We start from the raw sequence: 14,197 nt of genomic DNA on the forward strand, positions 1-14,197 counted from the left end.
TGTCTGGTTCCAGTTCTAAGAGGAAAAGCTTTGAGTTTTACTCCATTCAGTAAAATATTGGCTGTGGGTTTGTCATAGATAGCTTCAATCAGTTTTAGAAATGTGCCACCTATGCCTATACTCTTCAGTGTTCTAATTAGAAAAGGATGCTGGATTTTATCAAATGCTTTTTCTGCATCTATTGAGAGGATCATGTGATCTTTATTTTTGCCTCTGTTAATATGGTGGATAACGTTTATAGACTTGCGGATGTTAAACCAGCCTTGCATCCCTGGGATGAAGCCTACTTGATCATGATGAATGACTTTTTTGATGATAAGCTGTAATCTATTGGCTAGGATTTTGTTGAGAATTTTTGCGTCTATGTTCATGAGTGAGATTGGTCTGAAATTCTCCTTTTTGTTTGGGTCTTTTCCTGTTTTGGTATCAGGGTGATGTTTGCCTCACAGAATGTGTTGGGGAAGATTCCTTCTTCCTCAGTTTTTTGGAATAATTTCTGCAGTACAGGAATTAGCTCTTCCTTGAAGGTTTGATAGAATTCTGGAGTGAAGCCATCTGGACCAGGGAATTTTTTGGGTGGAAGATTTTTTATTGTTTCTTTGATCTCAGTGCTTGAAATTGGTCTGTTCAGGAGGTCTATTTCTTCCTGGCTGAGTCTAGGGAGAGGGTGTGATTCCAAATATTTATCCATTTCCTTCACATTGCCAAATTTCTGGGCATAGAGTTTCTGGTAGTATTCAGAGGTGATCTCTTGTATCTCTGTGGGATCAGTTGTTATTTCCCCTTTATCATTTCTGATTGAGGTTACTAGAGATTTTACTTTTCTATTCCTCGTTAGTTTGGCCAATGGTTTATTTATTTTATTTATTTTTTCAAAAAACCAACTCCTTGTTTCATTAATTTTCTGAATGATTCTTTTGTTTTCAATTTCATTGATCTCTGATTTGATTTTCGATATTTCTTTTCTTCTACTGAGTTTAGGTTTAGATTGTTCTTCTTTTTCCAATTCCATAAGATCTCTTGTGAGATTGTTGATGTGCTCTCTTTCTGTTTCTCGAATGTAGGCATCTAAAGCGATGAATTTTCCTCTCAAAACTGCTTTTGCAGTATCTCACAGGTTTTGGTAGCTTGTGTCTTCATTGTTGTTATGCTCAAGGAAGTTAATGATTTCCTGTTTTATTTCTTCCTTCACCCATCTGTTATTCAACAGAAGATTATTTAGTTTCCGTGCCTTTGGGTGGGGTCGAGCATTTTTGTTAGAGTTGAGTTCCACCTTTAGTGCCTTATGGTCTGAGAAGATACAAGGTAAAATTTCAATTCTTTTGATTCTGTTGATATTTGTTTTGTGTCCCAGGATATGATCAATTTTGGAGAATGTTCCATGGGGTGATGAGAAGAATGTATATTCTTTATCTTTGGGGTGGAGTGTTCTATATGCGTCTATCAAGCATAGTTGTTCTAGGGTCTCATTTAAATCTCTTACATCTTTGTTTAATTTCTGTTTAGAGGATCTGTCCAGCTGTGTAAGAGGTGTGTTAAAGTCCCCTGTTATGATGGTATTATCAGATATCATATTGCTCAGACTGAGTAAGGTCTGCTTCAAGAATCTGGGAGCATTTAAATTGGGTGCATAAATATTTAGAATTGAAATGTCTTCTTGTTGTAGTTTTCCCTTGACCAATATAAAGTGACCATCTTTGTCTTTTTTGACTTTAGTTGCTTTAAATCCACATGTATCTGAAAATAAGATTGCAACTCCTCTTTTCTTCTGAATTCCATTTGCCTGAAAAATTGTCTTCCAACCCTTGACTCGGAGCTTTAATTTGTCTTTTGAGGCCAGGTGTGTTTCTTGCAGACAGCAAATGGATGGCTTGTGTTTTTTCATCCAGTCAGCCAATCTATGTCTCTTCAGTGGGGAATTCAAGCCATGAACATTTATTGAGATAATTGATAAGTGTGGTAGTATTCTATTCATCTTATTTTGTGAGTGTCCATTGCTTAGTTTTATCTTTTTCATCAGTGTGGAGGTTAGGTTCTGTCCTTTAATTTCTGAGTTCTTACTTTGCTGCTGATCCATTGTGGTGGTCAGTGTGCAGAACAGGTTGAAATATTTCCTGTAGAGCTGGTCTTGTTGTGTCGAATTTCCTCAATGTTTGTATATCTGTAAATGATTTGATTTCTCCATCAATTTGTAAGCTTAGTTTAGCAGGGTATAGAATTCTGGGCTGGAAATTGTTCTGTTTAAGTAGATTAAAGGTAGATGACCATTGTCTTCTTGCTTGGAAAGTTTCATTAGAGAAGTCTGCGGTCACTCTGATGGATTTGCCCCTGTAGGTCAACTGGCGCTTACTCCTGGCAGCTTGCAGAATCTTTTCTTTTGTCTTGACTTTGGACAGGTTCATCACAATGTGTCTTGGAGAAGCTCAGTTAGAGTTGAGGCGACCTGGGGTCCGATATCCCTCTGAAAGCAGTGTGTCAGAATCTTTGGTGATATTTGGGAAATTTTCTTTTATAATATTCTCTAGTATGGCTTCCATTCCTCTGGGGCATTCTTCTTCCCCTTCTGGAATTCCTATAACTCGTATGTTGGAACGCTTCATAAAGTCCCATAATTCTGACAGTGAACGTTCTGCTTTCTCTCTCTTCTTTTCTGCCTCTTTTACTATCTGAGTTATCTCAAAAACTTTGTCTTCTACCTCTGAAATTCTTTCTTCTGCATGGTCTAACCTGTTGCTGATACTTTCCATTGTGTCTTTAAGTTCCCTAATTGACTGTTTCATTTCCTTCAGCTCTGCTATATCCTTTTTATATTCTTCATATCGTTCATCTCTGATTTGATTCTGTTTTTGGATTTCCTTTTGATTATTTTCCACTTTATTAGCAATTTCCTTCACTGTTTCCATCATTTCTTTCATTGTTTTCAACATGTGTATTCTAAATTCCCTTTCTGTCATTCCTAACATTTCTTTATAGGTGGAATCCTCTGCAGTAGCTACCTCATGGTCCCTTAGTGGGGTTGTTCTGGACTGGTTCTTCATGTTGCCTGGAGTTTTCTGCTGATTCTTCCTCATGAGTGATTTCTTTTATCTGTTTCCTTGCCCTAATTTTCCTTTCACTTCCTCTTGCTCTTTAAGTTCTCGTGCCTGTGGAAGTTGCGGGCGGGTTTAGACGGGTTGAACACATGTGACCACTTGCCGTTTTTCCACTGTTTTAGTCCTCCTCTTGGGGTCCAGAAATCTCTCGCTGACTCCCTGTATCCTCACAGGGGTGATGATAGGCAGATCCCACAAGCCAGAGATGCCCCAGACTCACGGTGCCAAGATGCAAGGAAGCTGTTACTTGGCCGCCATCTTTCTCCACCTCCGGATTTTTGTGATCTTTGGTCCAAAAGTTTGTGGTGATTCTATTTCTTCCTTTAAAATTGTTTAGAAGGATAGAGATGATTTTAATTTTGCTTCTTCAGCTTTCTCCAGACTGGTCAGTTTATCTTCCATTTCCTTCTGCTCCTCTGTGAAGGCTGCTGTGGGGACTTCCGTGGACATAGTGTTCCTTTGACCCTGCTTCTCGGGCTCTGTGGTCCCAGCTATTCAGGAGGCTGAGGCAAGAGGATCGCTTTAGCCGAAGAGTTTGAAGTTGCTGTGAGTTATGATGATGCCATCCATGGCACTCTATCCAGGGTGACAGAGTGTGATCTGAAAATCTGACACTTGTTCTCAAAGCTGCATCAGAAGAACCAGGATAAGTAATCTGAGGAGAAGGAAAGAGAAGATTTTTAATTTGCTGGCAAATGAGAAAGTTGTCAGACTCCTATCTCAAAGTACCAGCATCCTCCAGACTCTCTCTCTTCTAAGGGAGGTATTCCACTGTATGTTTGACTTTGCAAAATACATTACTACAATTTAATAATAGATCTCTTGGAACAAGATTGTGTGGTGTTAAGTATCCTATCTAGCAAAGTCAAAAATAAGATGGTAAGAGTTATCTTAACAAGAATGCTAATGTTCTCACGCTACATTTTAGAGTTGTTTTTATTATTTTTTTAGTTATGTCAAAAAAATAAAATCAAGCATTCTCTTAAATTTAAACAGTAACAAAACAGAAGTTCTTCATAATGAATTACATTAGAACTTATTTTCTGTTTTGCCTTGTATTCTGTAAGGATGGGTCTCAAACTTCAGTGTGTGCCAGAATCATCTGGAGAGCTTGTTGAAACGGAGTTCTGGGTTCCAGCCCAAGAGAGTCTAATTTAGTTGGTGGAATCTGAAAATTTACATTTCTAATGAGTTCCCAGGTGATGCTTAGGCATTGATCCAGAGACCACACATCGAGAACCATTGCTTGGAAATAATAGCTAACTTTTGTTGGGCACTTTCTATGTTGAGTATCTCTTATGCAAAATTCTTGGGACTAGAAGTGTTTCCGATTTCAGATTAAAAAGATTTTGGAATATTTGCATATACATAATGAGCTGTCTTGGTTATGAGACCCACAACTAAACACCAAATTTATTTATGTTACATATACATTTTGTACACATAGCCTGAAGGTAAATTTTTGTAATTTTTTTTTTTTTTTAGATGGAGTCTCACTATGATGCCCTGGGTAGAGTACAGTGGTATCACAGCTCACAGCAACCTCAAACTCTTGGGCTTAAGTGGTTCTCTTGCCTCAGCCTCCCAAGTAGCTGCAACTACAGGTGCCCGCCACAATGCCCAGCTACTTTTTTGTTGCAGTTGTCATTGTTGTTTAGCTGGGAGGCTGAGACAAAACAATCATTTAGGCCCAAGAGTTTGAGGTTGCAGTGAGCTGTGATGCCACGGCCCTAGGGCTGGATTCGAACCTGCCAGCCTCAGTGTATGTGGCCAGCGCCCTACCCTCTGAGCTATGGGCACCACCAAATTTTTACAATTTTTTTAGTATTTTTGTTCATGAAACAAACTTTCTGCTCATGAGGTCAGATGTGGAATTTTCCACTTTGGAGTCTTGTCAGTACTCAAAATTTTCAGATTTTGGAGCATTTCAGATTTCAGATTTTCAGATTTCAGATGCTCAACAAATACCTTGCTTGTGTTAGCTCATTTAATTCTCACTGCAATCCTCACTGCCTTCTACGAAACCAGTCCCTGGTGCCAAAAAGGATGGAGACTGTTGTGTGCCACCTATCCAGAAACTTCACAACCCTGAGAACCTTTTGGTGGTGTATTTTGTAACTAATATTTCCTTGTTTGGAGATGAATGTTATTCTTTGTAAAAACATTCATAGTAGCCACTTGTTTTATTATTACAAATAAAGAAATAGAGACTTGAGAAAGTAAGGCAACACATTCAAGGTCACTCAGCCAATTAAGTGGTGGGTGAGGAACGAACCCAGAATTCTACATGTGAATGACTTGCAGTGATTTCCCTATTGGTGTATTCTGATCTCCTGGGGTCCCCAACTTGTGGGATGTGGACTGGTGCCAGTCTGTACCTGCTAGGAACTGAGCTGCACATGAAGAGGTGAGCATCAGGGAGCAAGCAAAGCTTCATCTGTGTTTATAGCTGCTCCTCGTTGCTCACATTATCTCCTGTCATGTCAGCGCCAGCACTGGAGTCTCATAGAAGAGCAAACCCTGTTCTAAATTGTGCAAGCTAAGGATGTAAGTTGTGTGGTTTTTATGAAAATCCTATGCCTGATGATCTAAGGTGGAGATGTAACACACTTAAATCATCCTGAAACCACCCCCAACCCCTGGTCCATGGAAAAACTGCCTTCTACGAAACCAGTCCCTGGTGCCAAAAAGGATGGAGACTGTTGTGTGCCACCTATCCAGAAACTTCAGAACCCTGAGAACCTTTTGGTGGTGTGTTTTGTGACTAATATTTCCTTGTTTGGAGATGAATGTTATTCTTTGTAAAAACATTCATATTTTTAGATAGAAACTTACTTCATCCCCAGCGAATATTTCTGACTACAGAGAAATTGCCAAACCTGCTGACTCATAACAAAAATAAAGAGCATCTACTATTCAGTTTATGGCTTTTAGTTTGGGGAGGTGGTGGGAGGAAAAATAGATTACCACCCACTAAAGATCATTTTATTTTCATTTTATTCAATGCCATTTACAGAACTGTGCATGGAGGTGGTCTTCAGAGCTTTGTGAAGATTATTTTTTCAATAGTACAGATGGCCCTGATAAATATTTAAGGCATCTTGGGAAACAAGAACATGATCCTGACTCAGGGGAAATTGGTCATGTAAATTATTCTGTTCCAAGTGCTTTGGCCTCTGAACATCTACAATGGACACATATTTTATTGACTTATTAACTTATTCCTGAAGTCACCGAAGGCCCATGCTCCAACTTCATGTCTGACCACACACCAAGGCTTTTTTATTGCTTGCTTCTCTGGCTTTTTGCCTGTTTTCCTTTCCCTGCCCATAATCATGTAAGTGTAACATCCATCAAAGTAACACTTTCTCTCTCTCACACACACAGAGCTGTGTTTAGATTTAAAGCTGTTATCTTTTTATAATATGACAAGAGAAGGGCCATCATCACTTGGTGATAAGGTTTCTTGTAATTATAATCTCATTCTCAAAGACACATATCTTTTTTGAGACAGAGTCTCATTTTGTCACTCTTGGTAGAGTGCTATGGCATCACAGCTCAGTGCAACCTCAAATCTTGGGCCTAAGCCATTGTCTTGTCTCAGCCTCCCAAGTAGCTGGGACTACAGGCGTCCGCCATAACACCCAGCTATTTTTTTTTGTTGTTGTTGTTGTTGTTGTAGTTGTCATTATTGTTTGGCAGGCCCGGGCTGGGTTTGAACCTGCCAGCCCCAGTGTATGTGGCTGGCACCCTAGCCACTGAGCTATAGGTACTGAGCCTCAAAGATGTAACATTGATACCTAATACACTTTTAACTTTAATGCTCATTTGCCACAAATGAAGACATTTCAAATACATATATTTTTTCTACTGACAAGCTTTTATTGTAATTATGAACATAACTGTGAAAAAGAACTATATATCAAAGCTAACCTCAAAAACTAGCTTTAAAATGAGCCAAACTGAAATAAGAATGTATTTGACACCCTTGAAACTTTATAAAAGTTAATAAAAATTATTAATGTGGAATTGCTTAGAAAAGACTTTTCTACTTACCAGCCTGATATCTGTACATTTCTATTATCTAAAGGGTGTTGGTTGTAGCCAGAAACATTTCCAGGCTCTTGTGTTGCAGTTTTCCTGAACTTATCACCATCTAATGTGTTATATACTTTACTAATTTTTCATGTTTATTGCTCTATCACCACAAGCTCCACAAGTAGAGATTTTTCATCTGTTTTGTTTACTGTTATAGTCTCTATGTTTATAACAGTACCTAACGGGTAGTGGCATCAAATACATGGTTGCTGAATGAATGGATAATAAATGAATTAGTGAATTAAATAAAGTATTTTGGTTCAAAACTTATCATCAGAACCTAAAGATCATTTATAAAGAAACTACTGAGTTATGTACTATGGCTAGTAATAAGGAGAGACAGAGGTAAGGCCTCTGTACCTGTGAGGCCTTCCATCTCATGCAGTAAATAGAATAAGATGTATTTATACATGTTCTGCTCAAAATCCGAAAAGAGTATTTTCTATACTGACAGTATAAAAAATAGGCAACACACATTAAAGGGAAATTTTGTGAAATTCTAGATTGTTTCCAAGATGTGTATGGTTTAAGTCCTTGTTTACATGCTATTTTCTTCCCTCACCTAACCCATGCAATGTAGGGGCATATGGCACACCTCCCAGTGAAGGGCTCAACTACAACTTGGACTTTACCCAACCAACAAATGCAAACAATGTAACCTAAGCTTATGTATCCTTATATTTATGTGAAAAAAAGATTAAAAAAACGAAATATTATAAGTGGAAAACAAAAACTTTATGAATAAATATGTTTCTGGGCAATTCAGGCAACAAAAAAAATTGTCTCTAATATATGCCAAAAGCAATATGGCATTTAATCATGGAATCACTTGTCACTGTATCACAAGGGATCTAAGCAACTTATCTACTGCTGCATAACAAATTACCCCTAAATTTAGTGTCTTTAAACAATTATAATTTATTATTATTATTATTATTATTATTGATCCAAGTCTCACTCAGTTGCCCTGGGTAGAGTGCCGTGACTTCATAGCTCACAGCAACCTCAAACTCTTGGGCTCAAGTGAGCCTCTTGCCTCTGCCTTCCGGGTAGCTGGGACTTACAGGCACCTGCCACAACGCCCAGCTATTTTTAGAGATGGGGTCTTGCTTTTGCTGAGGTTGGTCTTGAACTCCTGAGCTCAAGCAATCCACCCACCTCGGCCTCCCAGAGTGCTGGGATTACAGGTGTGAGCCACCACACAGCCTAATAGTAATTTATTATTTCATAATTTCTGTGGGTGAGGAATCCAGGAGCAGATTATCTGGGTGGTTCAGGCTTGGGGTCTCTATATTAGTTTTCTGGGACTCCCATAACAGAATCCCACATCCTTGGTGGCTTACGCAACAGAAATTTGCTATCTCACAGTCTGGAGTCCAGAAGTCCAAGATCAGGGTTTACTCTGAGGTCTTTCTCCATGGCTTGCACATAGCCACCTTCTTTCTGCTTCTTCACATGGTCTTCCCTCTATGCACATGCACCCTGGGATCTCTCTCCCATTTTTTAAATTATAAATATGTATATACACATATGTATACATACAAAGGGTGTCAAAAATGTGGATATATATATATATATATATTTTTTTTTTTTTTTTAATTGAGACCGGGTCTCACTCTGTGGCTTCACAGCTCACAGCAACCTCAAACTCTTGGGCTTAAATGATTCTCTAGCCTCAGTCTCCCTAGTGCCTGGAACTACAGGCACTCACTACAACACTTGGCTATTTTTTATTTTTTATTTTTTTTTGTTTAGCAGGCCTGGGTGGGTTCAAACCCATCCCTATCCCCCAACCCCCCATGCATGTGGCTGGCACCCTAACTACTGAGCTATGGGTGCCCCCCCATGTATACATGTTTTAAGAAAGGAAAAAATATCTATATTAAAATTATAATATTCAAGTCATGTTTGAATTCTGCAGTTATAAGAGGTGCTCACACATGATTTGTGATTTTAATACAGTTTTTTTCCATTCTTAAAATGTCTATGCATTTTTTGGCTATATATATATATATATACACACACACGTATATATACATATATATTTATTTATTATTTATTTATTTATTTATTTATTGAGGCAGGTCTCACTATAACAGCCTGGCTGGTCTTGAATTCTTTGGGCAGAAACCATTTTCCAGCCTTACCCTTTTAAGTAGCTGGGACTATAGGCATTCTCCACAGTGCCTAGCTCAAGTGTCTCTTTTTTCATTCAAATTTCCTCTCTTTATAAGGACTCCAGTGAGATCAGAATTCAACTCAACTTAATCACCTATTTGAAGGCCATCTCCAAATGAAGTCATAAGAACAGGCCAATCCATAAGACCTCATTTAAACTTAATTATCTCTTTAGAGGCCCTTTCTTCAAATATAGCTACATTCTGGGGTATTAGGGGCTAAAATTTCAACATATGAATTTTAGGGGACAAAATTCAGTCCACAGCAGTCTCTCACGAGGCTGTAGTCAGCTGCAATTGAGGCTGCAGCCTCATCTAATGGATCGAGTGGTGAATGATGAGCTTCCTCACTCACATCATTGCTGGCAGGACTCACGCCATGTGGGCTTCTCCACAAGTTGCCCAAATTACCTCATGGAAATAGCAGCTGGCTTCCCTCAGAGCAAGAGATGAGGGAGAGAGAACCCAAGACAGAATGCATAGTCTTTTTATAAATTATTTTGGAAGTAACATACCTTCTGCCATTATTCTATTGGTCACACAAACCAGCCCTGGTAAAATATAGGAAAGAACCACACAGGGACATACAAAGCAGGAGATGAGATTACTAGTGGTCCCCTTTGAGGCTGGCCAGAACAAGTAGGTCAAAAATGGAAATTCAGTCTGCAAAAATTTATGCATATGTTACTTAAATATTTTAATTAATTATTAAACTGTGACATTGAAGTATTTTCAGCTACTGTGATGATTGAGTAGGACTTATGTTTTCTAGGAGTGAGCTATATTTACTAAAGGACATTGGAAAATTTTTGTCAAACAAATTTATAAATGTTGCAAATATTTGTGCCTGATGATCTGTTCATATAAATCAGCTGTTCTCAATCTCTGAGTCGCGACCCACAGGAACTATATTAACAGGTTACGGTATTAGGAAGGTTGAGAACCACTGCCTAAATAAAAAACATCAAGAATTAGGATAATTGTTGACTTCAGCCTCGGTGCTAGACTGTTTGGGTTTGAATATATACTGCGGTGTATACAAATTGGGACAACTTGAGCAATTTTTTTCAATCTCCGTTTCTTATTTTTCCCATACGTAAAATTGGAGAAGCAAATAAATAATATCTGTTTCATACAGATATTAGCTATTGTAAAGATTAAGTGAGTTAATACATACAAAATGCTGAGAACAGCTCCTGGCACAAAAGGCATGCCATAAAACAAAACAAAAACACCCCCAAACATAATTGTTTCCTCTCATTATTTTATTATTATTATTATTCCAAACCTGATGAAACCTATAATACATTGTAGATATTCAATAAATGTTTTTGTATGACCCATGGGCATCGTCTGTAAAGAGTTTATAATAAAAGGTGGTAGATACCATGAGAGAGTCACAAAATGATGACCATGTGACTTTCTTTCTTTCTTTTTTTTTTAGAGACAGAGTCTCACTCTGTCACCCTTAGTAGAGTGCTGTGATGTCACAGCTCACAGCAACCTCCAGCTCTTGGGCTTAGGCGATTCTCTTGCCTCAGCCTCCAGAGTAGCTGGGACTACAGGCGCCTGCCACAATGCCCAGCTATTTTTTGTTGCAGTTTGGCTGGGGCCAGGTTGGAACCCGCCACCCTCGGTATATGGGGCCAGCACCCTACTCACTGAGCCACAGGCGCCACTGACCACATGACTTTCAAAGAAGCACATATTAATTTGCTTGCCATGGAATGTGGTGACATCTGAGTTAAAGGTTAAGGCCAATGAAGAACATTAATATGTCAAAATCTTTATTCCAGAAAGAGGAAACGACATAAGCAAAAATCCACTTTTTCCCCACAGTCAAGTCAGAACATAACATATGAGAAGGGGAGGAAAGGGGAACAAATGTGAGGGTTGGTTGATGCCAGGTAACGGAACCCTCTTAATGTCAGACCACATGGTTTGGATTTCATTGTGTGGTCACCAGAAAGGTTTTTAAACAACAAAATAATGCCTTGGGACGATTTGGTGTGATTGTGAAAACTAAATTGAGAAGGCGACTTCAGGCTTGGTTTGATCCAGGATTCAGATAAAATCACCAAGGTCCATCTTTCAGCTCTGCTGTTTTTCTATTAGCTCTGCCTGTGGATCCAGGTGAAGCACAGAGAGAAGTGAAATTGTTTCCTAAAAAGAAAAAGGAAAGTTTTATTTCTAAAAAATATCTAAATTCAGTTATGTTCCTATTCCTCAACCAATCATCATGTCTAGAGTATGGGATGGCAGCTTAGATTTAGGCACCCTGGCACCACACCCAGGAAAAGAAACAATCAGTTTCAGTCAGATTCCATGCGATCCCTTCAAGGTTTCATGTCTAGATAGATGGAGAGAATGAAACACTAGTAGGAGAAATGATAATAATGTTTATTACGTGGGGATCTGCACGATTTAGTCCTTGAATTATGCTGTGGTTTAAATACAAATCCAAAATAATTCATATGCAGCTATTTTTACTACAACATAAGGATAACATAAAGTCTCTCAGTAATTATTCTTTAAAGAGATATTTTTGGGCTGGGAGAGGTGTCTTACATCGGCAATCCCACCATTTTGGGAGGCTGAGGCCATAGCATCACCCAGGGTGATAGAACAAGACTCTATGTCTAAAGAAAAAGTAATAAAATTAAAAAATATATATATATTTTTCTTCTTCCCTTCACTGCCTTTAGCAATGTAGTTACTCTCTCTAACAGTTTTTCCCCATATAAGAACAAAAATACCATGATGACCACCACCACCAAAATACTAGCTACCCTTAATTTTTCTCATGTGTTAATATTTCTGTCCTCCCTCCCTCACTCCCTCCCTCAGTCCCTCCTTCTCTTCCTTCAAAAATCCCATAAACTGGAGTGGCAAGCCAAAACTTCCCTAAAAGGGAAGGGAAGGAAAAAGACCAAGGTCAGTTACATTAAAATTCTTTGTAATAGGCCCACAGAAAGAAAATTGAGAAACTACACATCTATAATTTTATTCTAATAATACTTGGAAATCATGATTAGCACTTGCTCTTTTTGTCACCTATTTTTATTCCCATATCTGTTTCATTCACACCTTTGTATGAAGCTGATTTTTCCTTTGTCTGCAGTATCTCCTTCTATCAAATCAATATGCCTGCGCACCTGGACACCTTCTCTTTTTTAAGTCTTACTCCACCCCCCCACCCCCAGAAAGCCTTCCCTAATAGCATCCCTCAATCCTACATTTATGTCCTCTGGACTACCACTTTGCCTGTACATTTCTATTGAACTCTGACTTTTATTTTTTGTTCCATGTCTGTTAAACTGTCAGTGAACTATTTGAGACCAGAACCCCATTTTGCATACCTGGCACATAGTAGACCTCACATAAACACTATTGACTAAATAAGTCAATGGATGAATAACATTTTTTAAAAAATCCATTTTGCCTTTGAGTTGAAGCTCTTAGCAGTGCACTTTGTTGAAGATTTTAAGTTGGTTTTGAAAATATTAGACTAGCACTTCAGAGAAGACTATATTAGTCCAGGTTCTCCAAAGAAACAGAACCAATAGGATATATAGTTTATTACACAGTTTATTATAAGGAATTAGCTCATGTGGTTTTGGAGATTGACAAATCCCATGAACTGTAGTCAGCAAGCTGGAGACCCAGGAGAGCCGAGGGAATAGTTCAGGTCTGGAAAGCTGCAGGCTTCAGACTTAGAAGGGAGCCAAAATTTCAGTTCAAGTCCAAAGTCAGGAAACCAACCAACCAACAAAAAAAACAGTGCTCCAGCTCCAAGGCAGTCAGGCAGGAGGAATTCTCTCTTACTCAGCTTTTTTCTCCTAGTCAAGCTTTCAATAGTTTGGATATAGCCCACCCTCATTAGGTAAGGGCAGTCTGCTTCACTCAGTTTCCTGATTTAGATATTGATCTCATCCAGAAACACCCTCACAGACACACCCAGATTAATAATGTTCAATCAGATGTCTGGGAACCCTGTTGCCTAGTCAAGTGGACACATAAAATTAAACATCATGAAGACTAAAGCCTGCAGATAAAGATCTGGAATCACCTCTTAGAGGAGCAAATTAAAACTATAATAATGTCTCTGAGGACAAGAGGGAAAGGCTAGCAAAAGCAAAAGCTGGGATATTTTCTATTTTATTTTATTTTATTATTATTTTTTTATTGTTGGGGATTCATTGAGGGTACAATAAGCCAGGTTACACTGATTGCAATTGTTAGGTAAAGTCCCTCTTGCAATCATGTCTTGCCCCCATAAAGTGTGACACACACCAAGGCCCCACCCTCCTCCCTCCATCCCTCTTTCTGCTTTTCCTCCCCCCCATAACCTTAATTGTCATTAATTGTCCTCATATTAAAATTGAGTACATAGGATTCATGCTTCTCAATTCTTGTGATGCTTTACTAAGAATAATGTCTTCCACTTCTATCCAGGTTAATACGAAGGATGTAAAGTCTCCATTTTTTTTAATGGCTGAATAGTATTCCATGGTATACATATACCACAGCTTGTTAATCCATTCCTGGGTTGGTGGGCATTTAGGCTGTTTCCACAATTTGGCGATTGTAAATTGAGCTGCAATAAACAGTCTAGTACAAGTGTCCTTATGATAAAAGGATTTTTTTCCTTCTGGGTAGATGCCTAGTAATGGGATTGCAGGATCAAATGGGAGGTCTAGCTTGAGTGAAAAGCTGGGAAATTTTCTTAGAAGGCCAAGGAAGTGAAGAAGTTATTGTTCTTATCCATAGAGGGGTGACATTGAGCTAGATGATTTTAAACATCCTTCCAGTAGTAAAACTCCCATTCTC

At 38.6% G+C, this 14,197-nt stretch overlaps 1 protein-coding gene across 1 annotated transcript in view; it reads left to right on the forward strand.

The window, feature by feature from the left end:
• Positions 1-14,197, forward strand: part of TMC1 (transmembrane channel like 1) — a 357,992-nt gene that overhangs the window by 109,182 nt on the left and 234,613 nt on the right. The gene's annotated exons all lie outside the window — the stretch shown is intronic.

The sequence above is a fragment of the Nycticebus coucang genome, chromosome 2, assembly GCF_027406575.1.
Source record: "Nycticebus coucang isolate mNycCou1 chromosome 2, mNycCou1.pri, whole genome shotgun sequence".
NCBI lineage: Eukaryota > Metazoa > Chordata > Mammalia > Primates > Lorisidae > Nycticebus > Nycticebus coucang.